This window comes from Lagenorhynchus albirostris, chromosome 15 (assembly GCF_949774975.1).
Source record: "Lagenorhynchus albirostris chromosome 15, mLagAlb1.1, whole genome shotgun sequence".
NCBI classification, from domain to species: Eukaryota; Metazoa; Chordata; class Mammalia; order Artiodactyla; family Delphinidae; genus Lagenorhynchus; species Lagenorhynchus albirostris.
In genome coordinates, this window is record NC_083109.1 from 65322217 (window position 1) to 65345092 (window position 22876).

Genomic DNA, 22876 nt, shown 5'->3' on the forward strand with positions numbered 1-22876 from the left:
AGGAAGAGAGTATTTCTGCAATTGCATGCTTCTCTCCCCCTACAGCCCAGTGGGGGGATAAAAGAGTCCAAGTCACAGCTGGGTAAATTTCATCAGCAGGCAAAGAATAGCTGTTGATGAGGTGAAGGAAATGGGCCTTTGAGAGGAAGGGAGGTGAGGGTTAGGAGAGAGAGAGAGAGAGAGAGAGAGAGAGAGAGAGAGAGAGAGTGTGTGTGTGTGTGTGTGTGTGCACATGTACATGCACGTGTATACATGCACAGGTATTTATATGTGTGTGCATGTGTGCGCATGCCTGTGTGATGTACCTGCACATGCATATGTCTCTATATATGTGTGTGTATGTGTGCACACACGGGTGTATGTGTGTGTAGTTGTTAGATTGAGGGAGGGCATGTGTGTGTGTCTGTACGGGTGTGTGTGGGTGGTAGATTGAGGGAGGGTGTAATTGACCAGAATGTTGCAGCAGGAGGAGCACAGTCTTTTCTCTCCTTCAGAGAGACACGTGAGACTTCTGAATAGCCTGTAAGACTCACTTTGCTCCTGTCATCTTACCTGACAGAAGTGAGTTGGAGGAGAGGGAGAAAAGAGACAGGAGATGGAGGCAAGAAACAAAACCAGTCTGTCTCACCGAATAACCTGTTTCCTATCAGGTGGGGAAACGTGTTTATTGGCAAAAAGTAAAACAAAGAAGTCATATCTGAGAGTGACACATTGTGATTACTTAAGCATCTAAGTAGTCTCTGGGCAGTGGTTATTTCACATTTAGGGGCTGTGCAGAATCTTATTCCCCTTCTTAACACATCCTGATTTCCTTTTAGAGCGTGAGCCTCCCCGCTGGATGTGCTCTCAGGAGAGTGAATTCAGGAGCCTGCCAACACTTTACGGAAGCAGCAGAGGCCAGATCCTTTGAGCCAGGACAGCCAGGGGCACACAGGTATCCTCAACTGGGTCAATTAGACTCCGTCCTCCGGGGCTTAGAATCTTGAATGAGTAGAACATGGGCAGGAGAGGTAGATTTCATTCATCTCCGTGGGGACGGCCCAAGAGGATTCACCTGCTCTGGGTCCATTTCTGTGATTCATGTTTCCGGCTCACTCCCAGATCTATGGCTTCCAGCTTCCTTGTGAGCCCTCTAATATCTCCTCATGCCCATGTTCGTGGCAGTATTATTCACAGTCGCCAAGATGTGGCTACAACCTCATGTCCATCAATGGATGAATGGACAAAGAAAATGTGGTGTATACATACAACGGAACATTATTCAGCTTTAAAAAGGAAGTAAATCCTGCCATTTGTGGCAACATGGATGAATCTGGAGGACATTAGGCTGAGTGAAATAAGCCAGTTGCAGAGAGACAGGTACTGCATGATTCCCCTTCCATGGAGTATCTAAAAGAACAAACTTATAGAAGCAGAGTAGAATGGTGGTTGCCAGGGGCTGGGGGTGGATGGGAATGGAGAGTTGCTACTCAAGGGGCATGAAGATGAATAAATTCTAGAGATACTATCTTTAACCTCGTGCCTGTAGTTAACAATATTGTATTATACACTTAAGACTTTGTTAAAAGGGTAGATCTTGTGTTAAATGTCCTCACCACAATTTTTTTTAAAAAATCCCCCAAACATAAAGATGGTCTAGATAAGGGTCTGTAGAGATGTGAGGAGTACTTCTCAAAAAAGCCCCTAAAACCCTCCCTTTCATTTAAAGGACACGCACTGATCAGCCAAGGATTTTTTTTTTTTAGAATTTGAAGATTTTATTTTATAATTTTTATTGGAGTTGATTTACAAAGCTGTGTTAGTTTCAGGTGTACAGCAAAGTGAATCCGTTATACATATACATATATCCGCTTTTTTGTTTTTTAGATTCTTTGTTCTCATTACAGTAACACTTCATAATTGATAGGACTTTACTTTTAACAAAGTACAGGCATACCTTGTTTTATTGTGCTTTGCAGATACTGCATTTTTAACAGATTGAAGGTTTGTGTCAACCCTGCATTGAGCAAGTCTATCGGCGCCATTTTTCCGATAACATTGGCTCACTTCGTGTCTCTGTGTCACACTGTGGCAATTCTCGAAATATTTCAAACCCTCCACTAGCAAAAAGATTACGACTAGCTGAAGGCTCAGGTGTTGGTTGGCATTTTTTACCTGAAGTATTTTTTAATTAAGGTGTGTGCATTATTTTAGACATAATGCTGTTGCACACTTAATAGACTGCAGTTTCATGTAAACATAACTTTTATGTGCACCGGGAAACAAAAACCTTCGTGTGACTCACTTTATTGCAGTATCTGCTTTATTGCTATGGTCTGGAGCTGAACCTGCGATATCTGCCAGATTTGCCTGTGTGGTCACATAAACCATCCCGTGTGAATCCTCATCATTACTGTGTGAAGGGGCCAGGGCTTAATTACCTCGTTCTGCACATGAGAAATCCGTGGCTCAGAGAGAGGAAGCAATGTGCCCATGATGACCTGGTGCTTGAGAGCTGTGGGACCCACAGAGAGAATTCTGTCCAATTCCCCCACTTTACAGTTGAGAGAATGGAGGTCCAGAGAAGTCAAGTGAGGTGTCCATGACCACACACAGTATTAGTGTCAGAGCTGGAACACAAATGCAGCTTTTAAAACTCAAAGCTGAATCCATTCTTGGCACGATGGAGAGCTGGCTTCAAAAGAGACAATAACAGTAGAGTTACCATCATGTCTATGTATTGTATGAGTAAAAAGTTACCAAATGTCATTTTCATTTGATTTGCAGAGTTACAGAGGCAAAGAATTCTCACACACCATATAACACCTAGAACATTCCAGGCACTCAGGTTGTCAAACTAGAAGAGAAGGTTTGAATATCCTTTCCAGCCATCTATCATGGGAACATTCCCCTATTCCTTGAGCTTTTTTTCCTCCAATCACTGCACTATAACTGCCAAAAATTCAATTTTCTTTAAGAGCCTTAGAAATAGTCCTAAGAGGGAGGCACAGGGTATTGAGAGCAGTGAGAGTGAAGGTATTTACCAGAATCTTTCCCGCTGGGATAAAACACTGAAATGTACAGAAAGCATGACTCATCAATGTACAGATAAGGCCAGTTCCACCACGCAGCAGTGGGCACAGAAGCAGAGCAGCTAGAAAGGCCAGTAGGTAGGTCATCTAATGGCTGGACCAGGCTAGGTGGGGGCAGAGGAAAGAGCTGTCCTGCTTGGGAAAGTTTCAGAGTGTCCTGAATACCTGAAATGTCTGGTTCTAGTATTGCTCTGCCTTTCTCTATAGCTGTGCTGTGGGAGGAGAAGCTGCAGCAGACTTGAAGAGAGAATTGAATGATTTGCCCAGGCTTTCCCAGGTGAGGGTTACCCAGACACCTGGCTGCTAATTTCTAAAGCCGGCAGGTCCCTGAGCTTCCTTAAGAGATACATAGGCTTTCCCAAATTGACAACTTCTGATTCTGGAAATAAACACCATGATCTATCAGTGTTGTAAGATTTCAAACTTTGGAGCCTGAAGGAATTGTGTTGAAGAGGCTTATGTGACCTTGGCTGAATCATTTCTCCTCTCTGTGTTCCAGTTTCCAGGTAAACCAGAGATAAATAAGGCTTCTGCCTCATAGGTTTAAGATAAAAGAAATAACCTAGTATTTCCTGAAATTTAGCAATTTGAGTACCATGTGCATGATTTTTGCTGCTTGTACTATTATTTACATAGTATTTTTCTTTAAGTTGATTCACTTAGAAATACTTCTATTTAAAAATTAGATATTTCAAATTAATTTTTAAATTAGTTTTTATCACATATAGTCAAAGTAGCCTCTCTTGCTCATAAAGAAGGAAATCGTTTAAGAAATCAAAGGGGAAAAAAACTAATGTCATTAGCATTCTAGCTAGTGTTGTAGCCTGCCAAGGCTCTGAGTCTAAGGCTTAACTCATTCTTTGTTGAAAGGGGAGATTGTTAAGTGTTAGAGAGGCACTAAAGGTATGCTAGCACCCACTTGAGACTTTCCCTTGCTGCAATTGGAATGATGGGAAAGGAATGAACTCTCTCTCCTTGTGATTCAATGTCATTTAGTATTGGGTATAGGAACCTCTAAAATTATCTTCCCCATAGTCTCTTGTCTTAGTTTGTAAGGCTGCTATAATAGAATACCACAAGTGTGGGTAGCTTATAAACCACAGAAATTTATTTCTCACAGTTCTGGAGGCTGGGAAGTCTAAGATCATGGAGCCAGCAGATTTGGTGTACTGGCTGGTGAGGGCTTACTTCCTGGTTCACAGCCAGAGCCTTCTCATTGTGTCTTTATATGATGGGATAGGGCTAGGAGGCGCTGTGGGGCCTCTTTTATAAGGGCACTAATTCCATTCATGAGGCTTCTACCCTCATGACCTAATCAACCCCAAAGCTCCCACCTTCTAACACCATCATTTTTGGGGGTTAGGATTTCAACACATGGATTTGAAGTGTGGGCACAACGGTCAGACCATAGCATTTTTGTGACTATATTTGGGGAAACATTGTGATGATGTTTGTCTTACGTAGTGCTTGGCCCATAGACTATACTTAACACATGTTTATTCTCTTTCCCTTGTCCTTTTGTCATTGCTACTTTTTAAGTGACTGTCAGAGGGTCAAACATGGTGGCAACACATCCAATGATGAATACACTTTTTTTAAATCAGTTGCCAGGGCTGATTTGGTTTGTAGAAGGTGAAACTTTGTTCTCAGTTTAAAATGCAGGTCAGAACCCATCTGCTATAGCGTATTTTCTGGTCTAAATACAGCATTAGAGGTCAAAATGTGTTGTAGCAGGAAAGGGAAAGAAATAACAATTTTGAGGACTTCCTATGTTTTTGGTTCTTTGCATACATTGCACAATCATTTCTCACAATTCTTCAAAATAGGATGCATTGCCCCCACCTCTCTATTAGATAATACTATAGATATCAATTATGGAAATCTTGTTATGTGGTAATGTATTGGCTATATTTTCTTATTTTCTGTATTCTTGATGTTCTAACATCTAGGGCCTTGATGCTAGAGATATGGCCCCTTCCAGGGCTAGCTAATTCCTAGAAACAGCAAACAACTCTTTCTGAGTGTGCTTTTGATATACAAACCAACCAATACAGATCCCATACCCCCCAATCATTTCCTTTATCAAACTCTCACACACCAAACCAATGTTCCCCCTGCCCTAAATCACTCCAGGGCCAGGTACTAGACAACTAGGGACTGCCCCTATACTCCAGAGCCCATCAAAATTATTCAATCATTCATTTCTAAAGTTACTCAGTATACCTACCCTGCCTCACCCTTTCTTTCCTGCTAGTACCCCAATAAAGGCTCTGGGCCATACTCTGCCTTATCCCACCTCTGACTCCTGACTGACCGTGGTGCTTCCCTGTGTGGCCCTGCCTCCTGTTTCTAGGGATTTGTGAGTATAAACTTCTTCCCTCATGACAGTCATTTCCATGTCTGTGTGTCTAACCATACCTCATTAAAACAAACCCTGGGTATGAATTTTAGAATAGATGGCAATCTGGTAAGAAATTGCTTTATTTAAAAACCTCCTCCAATGCTTTCCTTTCTCAAGTAAACTCCGAAATAAGAGTGATGAGGCTTCCCAGGGTCCAGCCCTTGTCTACCTCTCGCACTTCACTTCCCTTTGCTCAGTCCAGACGCAGTGGCCTTTTAATACTTTCGTCCATGATTGTGCCAAACACTGTTTTGCTTCTGGGCCTTTGTACTTGCTGTTGCCCCTGCTCCACCATTATTCAACTTTCTGTTCAAACTTCCCTCTCTGTCAAAAGCAGCTCTAGTTTGATCACTGCTTGATATTATTTTTTATTTTAATTATACGCGTATCATCTCTTACCTCACACTCCAGTGTGAGCTCCACGAGAACGAGGATCTAGTCTGTCTTGTCACCACCAGAACGTGACGGTCATACAGGAGGTTCTCAGTAACTACTCACTGAATGTATGACTCATATAATTTCATCTCCACCACTCTAACAGGTAGGTAAAGCTATCTTCCCCATTTTACAGTCGAGGAAACAGCCGGAGAGAGCTTATAAGTAACTTATCTGAGGTTACACAGCCAGTAGGTGGCGGACCCAAGATTTGAATCCAGATAGTCTGACTCCAGAACAATTATACTGAGGGCCTAAGGGTCGAGCATTGTGCTTAAGATCACCTAGATCCGAAGGATTCCAGGCCAGCTCTGGCCGACGCCAAATTTCCTACTGTAGCTACCTGATCATGTTTTTGTTTGTTTGTTTTTGTTTTTTTAGAATAAGATAGTTTGAGACTTCAGAGGCCCTGATTGCCCAAATACTCAAGGTCAGTTTGTGCCCAGGTTGGCTGATGGAGAGGTGACTGAACCGTAACCATCAGCAACATCTCATGGATTTTGGGCAACAAAAGTGCATAATATTCTGATACCCATTCCAATATGTAGGGTTTTTCCCCCCACACCAAGCAATTCTCCAACACCAGCTGGGTGTCCTACAATTCAACTCAATTCTGACACTATCTACTTGGAGATAATGTCAGGTCCCACAGGTTACAGGCTCAGTCCCACAAGGATGTCCCTCGTGCACACTCTGTCCTACTCCACATGTCTATCGCTAGTCAAGGTCGTCACCTGTGCTTCTGACCAACTGGCTATAGATGGGAGGTTCCAACAACCCCCTCCTCGGGTTCAATTGATTTGCTAGGGTGACTCACAAAACTCAGAGAAGCATTTTGTTTACTAGATTACTAGTTTATTATAAAAGGATAGAATTCAGGAACAGCCAGGTAGAAGAGATGCACAGGGCAAGGTATGGGGAGAGGGGGAATGGAGCTCAGCACCTCCACATGTTCACCAACCTGGAAGCACTCTGAACCCCCTCCCTCTGGGTATTTACGGAGGCTTCATTACATAGGCATGATTGGTTAAATCATTGGCTGTTGGCTAGTGATTCAGTCTCCAGTTCTCTCCCTGGATGTCAGCAGGGTGGGACTGAAAGTTCCAATCCTTCAATCACAGGGTTCGTTTTTCTGGTAACCAGCCCTCATCTAGATGCGGTCCAAAACTCACCTCATTTACATAACAGAAGACACCTTAATCACTCCTAACACTTAGGAAATTCTAAGGGTTTCAGGAGCTCTGTGCCAGAAGCAGGACAGAGACAAATACATATTTCTTATTAAAAATCACAATATCACAGTGCACAAGCAAATCTAATAATTAATGAGGCAATCCCACAGCCATCCTTGGAGAGTGTATCCCCAGAGACTGACTGCATCTCTGGAGACTGAGGGTCACCCATCTGGCAGCGCTCACCTTCTCCTGTTCTCCACTGCCAGCTCTAGACCATGCTGCCTTCTTCTCACAGTCCCACAGCCTCAGTTCAGAAATGTGTTCCCCACATTCCTTGACCAAACATGAAGAGCTCTTCACAACCAGTGCTTAGTTCATCCTTCCACTTCTCTGTCCCAATCTCAGACCCAAACAGCCTTTGTCATGTAGCCACACCAATTTCTTTGAAACCAAAAGAAACCTAGTTAGATTTGAATCCCAGCACCCTGATTCATGCACACAATATTTGTTGATTCAATGAATTTCCTTTCATTCTAACAACACTTTGAGATAGATGCAAGTATCATCTCCATTTTAAGGATGAGGAAACAGAGGCTCAAATATAATATTTTATAAGTACTTGCCCAAGATCACAGGGCTGGTAAGAGATAAAACTGGATTTGAATGTAGATGGTCTGACTCAGGAGTCTGCACTCTTAGCCATCTCCTCAATGTCCCAAGAGGTTAAGTATGTATGCTTGTAATCTACAAATGTTGGTTTTCTTTCTTCCGCTTTATTACATATGTGTAAAATGGAGTTAATAATAGTATTTACTTTATGAGTTTGTTGTAAGGGTGAAACATGTAATATTTCAAAGGAAATATCAAATCTAAAAAGCTTAGTACAGTATTTGAAACGTAGTAAGTGTACAATGAATCTTATTCTTAGTAGTGCAGGTATCATTATGGCTGATTTTATCGGGATGAATTTGGCCGAAAATAACAGACAATCTGATTCAAATGGATGAAACAAAAAGGAGATTAATTTTCTCCCATGAAAACCAGTCCTAAGACAGAGCTATCCAGGGCTGTTAAATCAGTGCTTGGTTGAGTGATATCGTCAGGGCCCAGGTATCTTTATCGTCTGCTCTGCTGTCTTTGATGTTTCAACTTTCCTCTCCAGTTTGTTCTTCTCATGCTTGCAAGGTGGTGGCAGCTATTCTGTGCATATCACACCAAAGAGGGGCCATTTCTTCCCCTGTGCACCTTTATTTTTTTCAGTGAAGGAAAGCTTTTTTAAAAGCTCCCTTAGTCTTTGAGACTTTTCAGGTCTTCATGGCCAGAGTTGTATTGCCATCCCACACTTCAACCAGTCACTAGAATTGCAAAAGCATGAGCGGTAGGGCTTCATACTCTTAGGGAACTGTTGACCCAAACCACCCATTTTGGCCAGGTCCACTTGCCTGAGTGGTCTCACAACAGGTGGTTCCTATAAGGAACATGGTGCAGCTGCTGAAAAGTAACCTGGAGAATTCGGGAGGGGCCAAAAGAGGGAGGAGATGATCAACATCTCAGAGTCCTTCTTGCTGGAATCCATCTTGGTTGAGAGATGTGCACACCACCAGGAAGAACCCTGAGTCAGACAATGGGCCAAACAAGATGATCGGCCCGAGACAACCTGGAAGCTAACCCAACCCCATCACCATAAAACCCAAGACTGCAAGCCATGCGGCAAAGCAGTTCTTCTGGGTTCCCTTACCCTGCTGCTCTTCACCTGGGTGCCCCTTCCCAATAAAGTTTTTTTTTTTTTTTTTTTTTTGCGTTACGCGGGCCTCTCACTGCTGTGGCCCCTCCCGCTGCGGAGCACAGGCTCCGGACGCGCAGGCTCAGTGGCCATGGCTCACGGGCCCAAACGCTCTGCGGCATGTGGGGTCCCCCCGGACCGGGGCATGAACCCGTGTCCCCTGCATCAGCAGGCGGACTCCCAACCACTGCGCCACCAGGGAAGCCCCCCAGTAAAGTTTTTGCTTTGTCAGCATGTGTGACTCCTCGGACAATCATTTCCGAGTGTTAGACAAGAGCCCACTCTCAGGTTCTGAAAGGGATCCCCCTTTCTGCAACAGCTGATGACTCTGATGGGACCCATTCTTTGCTACAACTGACATCCCGACCACTCAGGGTTCTTGGGGACCAGCTCACCCACTGATAGACCAGACCCAACAGCTGCTACCGGGACCCTTTTGTCCCTGGTCTCCTCCTGACATGGACGACTGATCAGAGTGCCCCAACCGGGTAAGGAACAAGAGAGTTTGTTGCCCTCTTCCCCTACCCTCTCCCTTTCCTCTTTCAACCCCTCCTATCTGTCCCCTCCTTTCTTCTGTCCTGGACACAGGAGTCTGGTTGAAGGGCCTCAGCCTGATCTGAGGGCCAGAGACTGATCACCTCCGATGGGCAGAGAACTCAAATTATCTGGTATCTGGTTTCTGGTTTTTGGTAGGGCTGAGTTCCCGTCCTCCCTTCCTGTAAGCCCAGGGAAAAGTCCTGTCATGCCTGGGCTTCTGCGGGTGGCAGGAGACGTCCGTAAGGCCACCCCTTTTGTCTCTCCTCCTTCCCTTCTTCTTTCAACCTGGCCTTCTTCCCTCCGTTTGAAATCATTGAAGACCCGAGATATTTCCGTTGACTCTGTCAATACTCTGATCTGAAGTTCTGTGTCTCTGAAGGAGGTTTTCTGAGAAACTGCAGCCTTGTATTTAAGGGAATCTCTGGTTAGGACAGCTGTGAGTATGTGTGTTTAATACTTTGTGTTCTGTGCTGTGATTTGTGATGGCCATTCTGCCTCGTAAAATGGGAAATTCTGGTTCTGTTCTACTGTGAAGCCCTCTTGGGCAAATTCTGCCCGACTGGAAAGATTTTAGCTATGAGCCTATGACTAAGAAAAGATGATATTTTATTATAACATTGTGTGGCCACAATATTCTTTAGACTCCAGAGAAAGTTGGTTTAGGTAAAACTCTTGAAAATTCCCAAACTGGTTCTTTTTGCATGTACAGTTAGTAAAAGCAAGCTTGATAAAACGTCTTTTCAGAATTCTGACCTTGAGGGAATAAGTCCTTCTAGAAGAATTTGCTTTTCTCACCCTGTGCCTTGAGACCAGGGCACTCAGGATCACTTACCTAGATCATCCCTAATTCCTGAGACTGAGGAAAAAAAGATAGGGGAAAAAAGCCTTTAAAATTTTTACTTATTCCAACTGTTATTTATAAACTAGTGAGTTTTATATTTTAACACCCAATTCATGACTAAGTTTAGAAAATGAAGCTATGAGATCTCTAGTTGTGTTTTTCTATATGCCTGTGTGCATTATATATATGTCCTTACCTTTGGATGGTATTATCAGATTAATTTGTCAATGAGTTCTACTTAATTGGCTTAAAGGAAATTAAGCGCTTATATAAATTCTTAAAAATACGGAAGGTAACTGGCCAGAATTAATTTCAGGTTCATGTGAACTGGGAAATATTCAGTATTAAATTAATATATGGTATTAAACTTAGTTTAAGTTTGTAAATTTAATTAATATAAACATGTCTTTAGAGTCATCGACATTAAGTATAATACCTTTATTATACCTAAGTTTAATAAAAGTCAAATAAAACCTTATTATATCTGTTACAAATCTGTCAACAAGGAAAGTAACTAAAAAAAAACCTTTTAAGGAAAGTAAATATAAATGATATAAGAGCTTTTAGGTAAACTCTATAGGAATAATTCTGTTTTAGGAATGTCTACTTGAGGATGATCTCTCCAGATATTTGGCAACATTAAATTTTAGAGTTGTGTTAAATTAAGTTAAATGATGGAAGATTATTGAATAGCTGGGTCATTCCCAAATAAAATTATTAAACAGAGAAACTAAAGGTATTTTGGACTATTAATGAATATGTTTGGTGCCTCCCTGAGATGTTTTTAGAATTTATCACTGGCATTTATGTTTAAGGCTAATGTAAAAGACAGTTCATGGTTGCTTAAGGAAAGTAGGATGTATGTTTTCAGTAAAGAAGGTATGAGGAATGGAATTACATTTTATTAAGGAAAAAGAAAGTGATTCTATCTTGGAGCTGGTTGTTTTGGGATGGAAAAATGAGGGATGTGCTAGTATAGATACAGAAAGTGATGGAAGGTTTGTGGGAAGCGGACACTGAGTTTTGTGCGTGGTTGGGACTGGCTGAGTTTAGAATGAATTTAAATGAGTAAATGAATTTTAAAAGTAAGCTGGTGCCAAACTTGAATTTGGTTTTTCTCTCTTTTAAAAGAACAAGTTTTCTTAAAATGTTGAAGTGACTTTGATAACAGATTTTAAGTTTCTTTACCTTTTAAGTGAAGAGTTCTGTATTTACCTTTGAAATCTTTCATTGTCACTTTGGCTAAGTGAATAACTGTTGTTTCACAGTGACCTATGATCCTATCTGACCAAGCGTTTTAAATCCTTTTTGGTATTTTTAATTTTGGACAAAACTTCCTAAATCAAATTCTAATGAAGTCCTTTTGACTGCTAGCTAACTTTGGGATGCTTCAAAGGGCCCCTGAAACATCCCAAAGAGAGATATTAAACTCTATTAGGTTCGCTTGGTATGTTAAATTACATGGGAAGTATTGTCAAATGAGTAATAAATCTTCTTAGGCTCTATTGTATGGTAAATGTTATTAATAGAGATATCCTAGAAATTATATGGGGTTCCTAAGAATCTGATATGTCCTGGTAAAATGTTATCAGTCATAATTATAGTTATTATCTGAAAGTGTATGTCACAGCAGTAATCAAGTTTCTTTGTCAGTTGCGTTGTAATCAGATTTTAAACGTGCCTTCTTAGGTCTTTTGTCATTTTAGATAGCTATGGTTTTACTCTGATGCTTTTGCAAAAAAAGTTTCCTCTTCAAGAAAATTTATAGAAAGAACTTTTGGATAAATACAAGTTTCTGACTTTCAGACCATAATGCTGAACTGGGTAAGAAATTAAAGAGTCCTAAATGAAAGCTTGATAGCTCATAAAAAGTTAACAGGAGGATTGTTTACTGAGTGAACTGGTGAATATGGTTATACTGGTCTTGATTTGTGTCTTCCAGATATAGGGAAGCCTTCCCCTCAAGTTACTTACGACTTAACAACAACTTGGTAAATCACACCTCTGTGAGCAAAATCACGGCATTTCTCTTTTCTCTCTCCCTGATCCCTCCAGAGATTGGAAATTCTTAGGTTCCCAGCAGCTTTATAAGGTAAATTAAATTAGGAAGGCCACCTCCTAACAGGTGCAGGAATCTGAAGGTATTTTGTGGACCTCAAAAGGGAGGAATTCACCTAAATCTGTAAGGCGGAATCTGTGAGAAGCCCTTGGCATGGTTTTCCTGGCCCTAGGGGGCCTTCTATCCATTAATCAGACTTAATTTGCAGATGAATCAGTCTTGATTTGACAAAAGTGAGGGTAATATTAGAGAGAAAGAGGTGTATCAATGGATATCAAATTCTAATTCTGTTGATTGAGGTCTGTATTCACTAAGATTCACTTCCCAGATAGTTCCTTGCTGTTAGGTTATATTGTTGTAAAGTTTAATTGAATTATTAAATGGGCACTCTAAGTTTGTTTCTGAAGCTTAACTCAGTAATCTGTTTTTGAATGAAGATCAAATGCTTCATGATTTGCAAACAGGAGATTAACACCAGGCTATGGTCATTTAAATTTAAAGGCTCCCTTACGTTGGGAACAATCAAACCATACTTGTGATAACCAGCCTAGTAACACTAGGAAATTGGGCTGGGTGCTTTATGGACAATGCCAATATAAAATTTACCTTATAGATAAGGATTGGTACAGAACAGACTAAGTCAGACAACCTGAGATACACTGGGCTGCACCTAATGGAAGTTCTTGACTTAAATTCTTGCTTACGACCTCACTAATACTGCTAGCTGTACTATTTTTTACAGTGCCTGTTTTATAAACTTGTTGTCTCTTGCATTATCAAACGTGTGACTGAGCCTCTGATAAAATGATGGTATGTTCCTATGAGATCAAGGATTGTAATAGTGTAACTCCAGCTACGGGAAAAAGCAGCAAGAGGGACTATTTTCCATAAGAGACTAGTAAGACAGGTGGTCTAGAGACCTTTGGCTACTGTTAATAAGGCCTAGGCCAGTAACAGCACATTGAGGGGCCTACTAGCGAAATCTTTGCCAGACCTGGGAATGAGCATTCCTAGCACCGTGGAACAAAATGGTCATGAAATACCTGTCAAACCATGGTCGAATTTATGACCATGATGGGACCCTGCCAGCTGAAAGTTTATGACCATGATGGGACCCTGCCAGCTGAAAGTTGGCACTTGTCAACTGCCTCTGCAAGGATTAAGTCTATGGTTACTGTGGTCACTGACCTTCAACACACCCTGAAAGGAATTCAGGGTGGAGATCAGGAATGAGGTGCTCTGTGCTCTGGGAAAAACTGGCAGAACAGGCCTTCAGATAGTTAGATACTTTCAGGAGAAGATTTTATGAGCCCAAATTCTTGCATCTTCTCATATCTAGAAAAGCACTGACATCATTAACAGTGACATCTGCTTTGGCCATTAAGGAGAGAAATGCAATTGAAAGTCAAAATGGGGTAACTGCGGTTCAGACATCCAAGGTAATATTAGGTGGCATTATGGACATGATTTCAAAGTCCTTGTATTGCTGAGAACTTGAGTTTTCTGAGCTGCATCAGACATGGGATCCACCAGCCATTCTCAAAACAATATCTGCTGGCCTCTGGTAGCTGCAACCTTATGGTTTCAAGATATCCTCCTGTAACTATTAAATTTCTTAGACAATGAAATTGCTTTAGATCAGATATTAACAAAAAGAGGAGACATACGTGTAGTGGCCAATAGCTCCTGTTATGTATATGTTAATGCTACATCAGAAGTTAAAACCTACTTAGGTAAAATTAGACAACTGGCTACCTGGCTATAAGTCTCCCCAAGATGCGAGGTCCAGGCTGGGTTTCAAGCTTATTCTTCTGAATTCCTTGGGGAATGAGATGTATTTTGTCTATTAAAATTCCAGTTGTCACTCTTCCAACTACTTCTAATTGGGTCGGTTACACCAAAATGACAGACCAAGGAATTGAGATCTTAATCATAAAAGACTCAGATCCAGGACTTGGAATTCAGGAATATTTCCAATTTGTTGTCTATTCCCCAGATTGAGGCAGGACTATGCCCCATTTCGGCAAAAAGTGGCCAGAGTGGTTGTCGCCCCATTCCCGGAGAGACTGAGGAGTTTCAAAGAAAAGGGGGAATTGAAACTGAGCAGGACCCTGTAGAGCTCCCAGGTACAAATCCTTTCTGTGTCCCATGTTTCAGCCTCCTTGACCTTCCTTGAGTTCAAAAGAGCAGATTCAAACAGTTGCTAATCAGGGAAGGTAGGGAATGCAGAAGCAGGGGAGGAGCAGTAAGTGGTGGTGCTGCCCTGGGGCAGGGCCCTGTTTCCTCCTCAGGAGTATGCATAACAATATCTTTGAGCTCTTCTGTAGAACTGGGGGTCCCACCCAGGTGGAGGATGGTAACTTCAGGCTGAGTGCAAGATTCCTGGAGCACCGCCCTGTTACCTCACCACTAACCAATCAGAAGAAAGTCACACCCCCTGCAGCCCTCACCCCAAGTTTTGCCTTCCTTTTCTGGGCTCGGCAATGAACATTCTGTTAGGCCTCCTGTTTGGTCCCTGTCTGCTTACAAGGTTTATATCTAATAGGGTCCAACAGTTTCAGGCTAAATTGTTGTTACTATGAGGGTGGAAGCCAGTTTCAGACACGGAATACCTTGATTTAGAACAGGTGGAGAGGGACTTCTCTGGTGGCGCAGTGGTTGGGAGTCTGCCTGCCAATGCAGGGGACACGGGTTTGAGCCCTGGTCTGGGAAGATCCCATATGCCGCAGAGCAACTAAGCCCGTGTGCCACAACTACTGAGCCTGTGCTCTAGAGCCCATGAGCCACCAAAAAAAAAAAAAAAAAAAAAGATACAAGGATAGAACAGCTGGAGAGAGACTTCTACTCTACTAGGCAGGACGGCACCCATTCCCAGCAGGAAGTAGTTACAGAAGAAACAGACCTCCACCCCAATTCCCAAGAAGTATCTTGAGTATGAAGTCTCTCAGGGGGCAGGTTGTTAGGGAACGGTTGACTGAAACCAGCTGCCTTGGCCAGGCCCGCTTGCCTGAGTTGTCTCACAACAGGAAGTTCCTATAAGGAACGTGATTCTAAGAAGTGAAGCCTGGTTTGTGGTATTAAAAGCCCCACACTTTTAGTGCCCACGTGATAATGTCTCTATTTCCTATACAATGGGTTGTTTCCTCATATGAAAATGGGCATAACAAGACATTCCTTTGCCCACTTCGTATGGTTTAGGGGAGAATCAAATAAGATTGGGTCTGAGAAACCCCAATGAAAACTCTGAACTACAAGTGATCGCTTTTGTTAATATGGATAACAGTTGGTAGTAGACACAAGAAACATAGTCCAGCACCCTCAGTTTATGGTCACTGATGCTGAATTACCACCATCTACCAGCTCCATTAAGGAGTCTGAATCCTTAGTCCATCCTTCCCTCCCCACACCCGCAGGCTGAAGTATTTCTATGCCTCGTTCTATTTCATATGCCCTGGTGCCCTAGCTCTTCTTCCAAGTTGACAGCTAGATAATATGATAAATTAATTGGTTCTAAGGTGCTAATGGAAAAATGACAGGTGCTGGAAGCACTGCCATCTCCATCCTCCCCTCCCTCCCTTCCTCCATGGCTTTCCCCTTATCTTCCCTTCACCCCACAAGATGTCCACTTTGGTAATAGCTTCTGGGAAAATGCCCTCTGTTCTCCCATCTCCCATCCCTCTACTGCAGTGACTACACTGGGAGCAGTTTTGTTCCCCAGGGGACACTTGGCAATGTCTGGAGATATTTTTGGGTTTTAAAAATGGGAGATGGAGCACTGCTACTGGCATCTAGTGGGTAGAGAGACCAGGGATACTGCTCAACATCCTACAGCGCACAGGACAGCTCCGTACAACAGACTTATTTGGCAACTAACATCAGTAGGGCTGGGGCTGAGAAACCCTGCTTTGCTATGATCGGATTCCTTAAGGATTCTTAACTAAGGAAGATGAAGTCAGTGGGAGGAGAATAGTCAAGGCTTGTTTTGATTTCATGCTTTTAAAGTATTTCACAGGCCACAGATTTTGTTTGACCGGCATCTAAGGCTCTCTTTTGCTAACAGATCCCACCCCCTAGGAATAGGTTTAGGAGATTGGTCAAAAGGGAAGAAAAGACCCAGGAGTAACCAGAGTCCTTCCTTGAGATTTTTTTTTTTTCCACACCCGGTGGCTTGCAAGATCATAGATCCCCTATCAGGGATCGAACCCGGGCCCTGGCAGTAAAAATGCCGAGTCCTAACCACTGGACTGCCAGAGAATTCCCGAGATTTTTTTTTTTTTTTTTTTTTCAAATGGGAGGCAGAGGAGAAAAATCTTTTTCTACTCTGGGCCCAGGGCTGTTAGGAAGTAAACTCAGAGAAAGCCCAGATAGGAGATCATGAAATTGATATGCGGGAAGAGGCATACCAATTTCATGATGAGAGACAGAGATGGAGGGTAAGCTGATGGCATTGGAGACACCGATTCTAGCCATTTCTTAGCACCAGCCCTGACCTTCCTATTGTTTGGCTTAAAAAAGTTCAAACTGAGTATCTGTCATTTGCAGTCAAAGAGTTCTAATTTAGCCATGTTTAAGGAAAATTTTTAGAGAGACAAAGGAGAATTTTCTGGGTGCTGGGCACATTGTGCCTTACCTGGGTGGGATCTGACTAGGGAGAAGTGATGTATCACAGATAGATCTTCTTGAGACTTGTGCTTCTTAGAGGGCAAGTGTAAAGTGAAGTAATGAAGTTTTTGGAAATTCTAAATAATGCACATATCAAGAGACATTTTTATAAAGAAATTTCCAAATTTTTATAAATTAAGTTCCAAATATTTTTCTCTTTTTATGATGATGATTTATCTATTTTTCTCCGCCCATCAAACATAGATTAGAAAACTCAAGAGGAAAAGGAAAACCTGTTGTATTTACCCGTATCTTCTTTACTGTGTTCTTTCTTCCTTCTTGATTGTTCAAGTTTCCTTTTTGAAAATTACCTTTCTGTCCAGAGAGCTTTCTTTAGCCATTCTTTAGGCTTCTGGTGACAAATTCTCTTAGTTTTCCTTCACCTGAGAATATGTTGATTTCCTCTTTATTCCTAAAGGATGTTTTCACTGGGTATAGGATTCTGGATTGACAATTTTTTTTCTTTCAGCACCTGAATATGTTGTGCCATTTCCTTTCAGCCTCCATGTTTTCTGGTAATAAATCTGATGTTATCTGAATTATTTTTTTCCCCTGTTAGTAAAGTGTCCTTTTTCTGGCTGTTTTTAAGATTTTTTATTTGTCTTCAGTTTCCAGAAGGTTGTTTATGAAGTGTGACTCTCTTTGGGTTTGGAAGTTTCTTTTTTTTTATATATATAAATTTATTTATTTATTTTTGGCTGCGTTGGGTCTTCATTTATGCACCTGGGCTTTCTCTAGTTGTGGTGAGTGGGGGCTAATCTTCGTTGCGGTGCATGGGCTGCTCACTGGGGTGGCTTCTCTTGTTGCGGAGCACGGGCTCTAGGCGTGCGGGCTTCAGTAGTTGTGGCTCACAGGCTCTAGAGCACAGGCTCAGTTTTTGTGGCGCACGGGCTTAGTTGCTCCATGGCATGTGGGATCTTCCTGGACCAGGGACTGAACCCGTGTCCCCTGCATCGGCAGGAGGATTCTTAACCACTGTGTCACCAGGGAAGTCCCAGGGTTTGGGAGTTTCTTAACTTCTTGAATCTGAAGGTTTCTGGCTCTTGCCAAATTTGAGAAGTTTTCAGCCATTATCTCTTTGAGTACTTTTTTGGACTCACCTTCTTTCTCCTTTTGGGACTCTAATGACATGAATCTTAGACCTTTTACAGTCCCACAGGTCCCTAAGCCTTTTTTCACTTTTCTTTTTTCGGCCTATTTACTCTCTGTTGTTTAGATTGGGTAACTGCTATTGTTCAGTCTTCCAGTTCACTGACTATTTCCCCTCTCCCATCCATTATGCCATTGATCCCATTCACTGAGTTTTCAAATTTTGGTTTTTGGCTTTTTCATTTTAAAAATATCATTTGCGGGCTTCCCTGGTGGCGCAGTGGTTGAGAGTCCGCCTGCCGATGCAGGGGACACGGGTTCGTGCCCCAGTCCGGGAAGATCCCACATGCTGTGGAGCTGCTGGGTCCGTGAGCCATGGCCGCTGAGCCTGCACGTCCGGAGCCTGTGCTCCGCAACGGGAGAGGCCACAACAGTGAGAGGCCCGCGTAACGCAAAAAAAAAAAAAAAAAAAAAAAAAAAAATCATTTGCTTCTTTTTTTTAACATCTTTATTGGGGTATAATTGCTTTACAATGGTGTGTTAGTTTCTGCTTCATAACAAAGTGAATCAGTTATACATATACATATATTCCCATATCTCTTCCCTCTTGCATCTCCCTCCCACTCTCCCTATCCCACCCATCTAGGTGGTCACAAAGCACCGAGCTGATGTCCCTGTGCTATGCAGCTGCTTCCCACTAGCTATCTATTTTACACTTGGTAGTGTATATAAGTCCATGCCACTCTCTCATTTTGTCACAGCTCACCCTTCCCCCTCCCCGTGTCCTCAAGTCCATTCTCTAGTAGGTCTGTGTCTTTATTCCTGTCTTCTTTTTCATAACTTCTGTTTGCTGACACTTTCTATTTATTTATGAAGGTTTTCTATCTTTTCATTTTCCCTAGTGTGTTTGTAATTGTTCATTAAAGCAATTTTATAGGGCTTCCCTTGTGGCGCAGTGGTTGAGAGTCTGCCTGCCGATACAGGGGACACGGGTTTGTGCCCCGGTCCGGGAAGATCCCACATGCCGTGGAGCTGCTGGGTCCGTGAGCCATGGCTGCTGAGCCTGCGCTTCCGGAGCCTGTGTTCTGCAATGGGAGAGGCCACAACAGTGAGAGGCCCGCGTACCGCAAAAAAAAAAAAAAAAGCAATTTTACAATGGCTACTTTAATTTCTTGTCAGATCATTTTAACATCTCTGGCATCTTGGTGTTGGCATTTATTAATTGTATTTTTTCATTCAGTTTGAAATAATCCTGGTTCTTGGTCTGATGAGTGAGTTTTTGTTAAAGCCTATACATTTTTTTTTGAAGCCTATACATTTTTGTATTATGCTATGTGACTCTGTATCTGCTTTTTTTTAATCTTTATTTTTTTAATTTAATTTAATTTATTTTTTTATACAGCAGGTTCTTATTAGTTATCTATTTTATACATATTAGTGTATATATGTCAATCCCAATCTCCCAATTCATCACACCACCACCACCGCCCCTTCCCCCACTTCCCCCCTTGGTGTCCATACATTTGTTCTCTACGTCTGTGTCTCTATTTCTGCCTTGCAAACTGGCTCATCTGTACCATTTTTCTAGATTCCATATATATGTGTTAATATATGATATTTGTTTTTCTCTTTCTGACTTACTTCACTCTGTATGACAGTCTCTAGGTCCATCCATGTCTCTACAAATAACTCAATTCTATTCCTTTTTATGGCTGAGTAATAGTCCATTGTATATATGTACCACATCTTCTTTATCTATTCATCTGCCGATGGGCATTTAGGTTGCTTCCATGACCTGGCTGTTGTAAATAGTGCTGCAATGAACATTGGGGTGCATGTGTCCTTTTGAATTATGGTTTTCTCTAGGCATATGCCCAGTAGTGGGATTGCTGGGTCATAAGGTAATTCTATTTTTAGCTTTTTAAGGAACCTCCATACTGTTCTCCATAGTGACTATATCAATTTACATTCCTACCAACAGTGCAAGAGGGTTCCCTTTTCTCCACACCCTCTCCAGCATTTGTTGTTTGTAGATTTTCTGATGATGCCCATTCTAACTGGTGTGAGGTGATACCTCATTGTAGTTTTGATTTGCATTTCTCTAATAATTAGTGATGTTGAGCAGCTTTTCATGTGCCTCTTGTCCATCTGTATGTCTTCTTCAGAGAAGTGTCTATTTAGATCTTCTGCCCATTTTTTGATTGGATTATTATTTTTTAAAATATTGAGCTGCATGAGCTGTTTATATATATTGGAGATTAATCCTTTGTCCATTGATTCATTTGCAAATATTTTCTCCCATTTTGAGGGTAGTCTTTGCGTCTTGTTTATGGTTTCCTTTGCTGTGCAAAAGCTTTTAAGTTTCATTAGGCCTCATTTGTTTATTTTTTGTTTTTATTTCCATTACTCTAGGAGGTAGGTCAAAAAAAATCTTGCTGTGATTTATGTTAAAGAGTGCTCTTCCTATATTTTCCTCTAAGAGTTTTATAGTGTCTGGTCTTACATTTAGGTCTTTAATCCATTTTGAGTTTATTTTTGTGTATGGTGTTAGGGAGTGTTCTAATTTCATTCTTTTACATGTAGCTGTCCAGTTTTCCCAGCACCACTTATTGAAGACACTGTCATTTCTCCATTGTATATCCTTGCCTCCTTTGTCATAGATTAGTTGACCATAGGTGAGTGAGTTTATCTCTGGGCTTTCTATCCTATTCCATTGATCTATATTTCTGTTTTTGTGCCAGTACCATATTATTTTGATTACTGTAGCTTTGTAGTATAGTCTGAAGTCAGGGAGTCTGATTACTCCAGCTCTGTTTTTTTCCCCCTTGAGATTGCTTTGGCTATTTGGGGTCTTTTGTGTCTCCATACAAATTTTAAGATTTTTTGTTCTAGTTCTGCAAAAAATGCTATTGGTAATTTGATAGGGATTGCATTGAATCTGTAGGTTGTTTTGGGTAGTATAGTCATTTTCACAATATTGATTCTTCCAATCCAAGAACCTGGTGTATCTCTCCATCTGTTTGTGTCATCTTTGATTTCTTTCATCAGTGTCTTATAGTTTTCTGAGTAAAGGTCTTTTACCTCCTTAGGTAGCTATATTCCTAGGTATTTTATTCCATTTGTTGCAATGGTGAATGGGATTGTTTCCTTAATTTCTCTTTCTGATCTTTTGTTGTTAGTGTATAGGAATGCAAGAGATTTCTGTGCATTAATTTTGTATCCTGCAACTTTTCCAAATTCATTGATTAGTTTTAGTAGTTTTCTGGTGGCATCTTTAGGATTATCTATGTATAGTATCATATCATCTGCAAACAGTGACAGTTTCACTTCTTTTCCAATTTGTATTCCTTTTATTTCTTTTTCTTCTCTGATTGCTGTGGCTAGGACATCCAAAACTATGTTGAATAAGAGTGGCAAGCATGGACATCCTTGTCTTGTTCCTGATCCTAAAAGAAATGCTTTCAATTTTTCACCATTGAGAATGTTTGCTGTGGGTTTGTTGTATATGGCCTTTATTATGTTGAGGTAGGTTCCCTCTATGCCCACTTTCTGGAGAGTTTTTATCATAAATAGATGTTGAATATTGTTAAAAACTTTTTCTGCATCTATTGAGATGATCATATGGTTTTTATTCTTCAATTTGTTAATATGGTGTATCACATTGATTGATTTGCATATATTGAAGAATCCTTGCATCCCTGGGATAAATCCCACTTGATCATGGTGTATGATCCTTTTAATGTGTTGTTGGATTCTGTTTGCTAGTATTATGTTGAGGATTTTTGCATCTATATTCATCAGGGATATTGGTCTGTATATATATATTTTTTGTAGTATCTTTGTCTGGTTTTGGTGTCAGGGTGATGGTGGCCTCGTAGAATGAGTTTGGGAGTGTTCCTTCCTCTGCAGTTTTTTGGAAGAGTTTGAGAAGGATGGATGTTAACTATTCTCTAAATGTTTGCTAGAATTCACCTGTGAAGCCATCTGGTCCTGGACCTTTGTTTGTTGGAAGATTTTTGATCACAGTTTCAATTTCATTGCTTGTGATTGGTCTGTTCATATTTTCTATTTCTTCCTGGTTTAGTCTTGGAAGGTTATTCCTTTCTAAGAATTTGTCCATTTCTTCCAGGTTGTCCATTTTATTGGCATAGAGTTGCTTGTAGTATTCTCCTATGATGCTTTGTATTTCTGCAGTGTCTGTTGTAACTTCTCCTTTTTCATTTCTAATTTTATTGATTTCAGTCCTCTCCCTCTTTTTCTTGATGAATCTGGCTAAAGGTTTGTCAATTTTGTTTATCTTCTCAAAGAACCAGCTTTTAGTTTTATTGATCTTTGCTATTGTTTTCTTTGTTTCCATTTCATTTATTTCTGCTCTGATCTTTATGATTTCTTTCGTTCTGCTAACTTTGGGTTTTGTTTGTTCTTCTTTCTCTAGTTCTTTTAGGTGTCAGTTAGATTGTTTATTTGAGATTTTTCTTGTTTCTTGAGGTAGGATTGTATTGCTATAAACTTCCCTCTTAGATCTCCTTTTGCGGCATCCCATAGGTTTTGGATCATCATGTTTTCTTTGTCATTTGTCTCTAGGTTTTTTGATTTCCTCTTTGATTTCTTCAGTGATATCTTGGTTATTTAGTTACATATTGTTTAGCCTCCATGTGTTTGTACTTTTTACATTTTTTTCCCTGTAATTTATTTCTAATCTTATAACGTTATGTTTGGAAAAGATGCTTGATGTGATTTCAATTTTCTTAAATTTACTGAGGCTTGATTTGTGACCCAAGATGTGATCTATCCTGGATCATGTTCCATGTGCACTTGAGAAG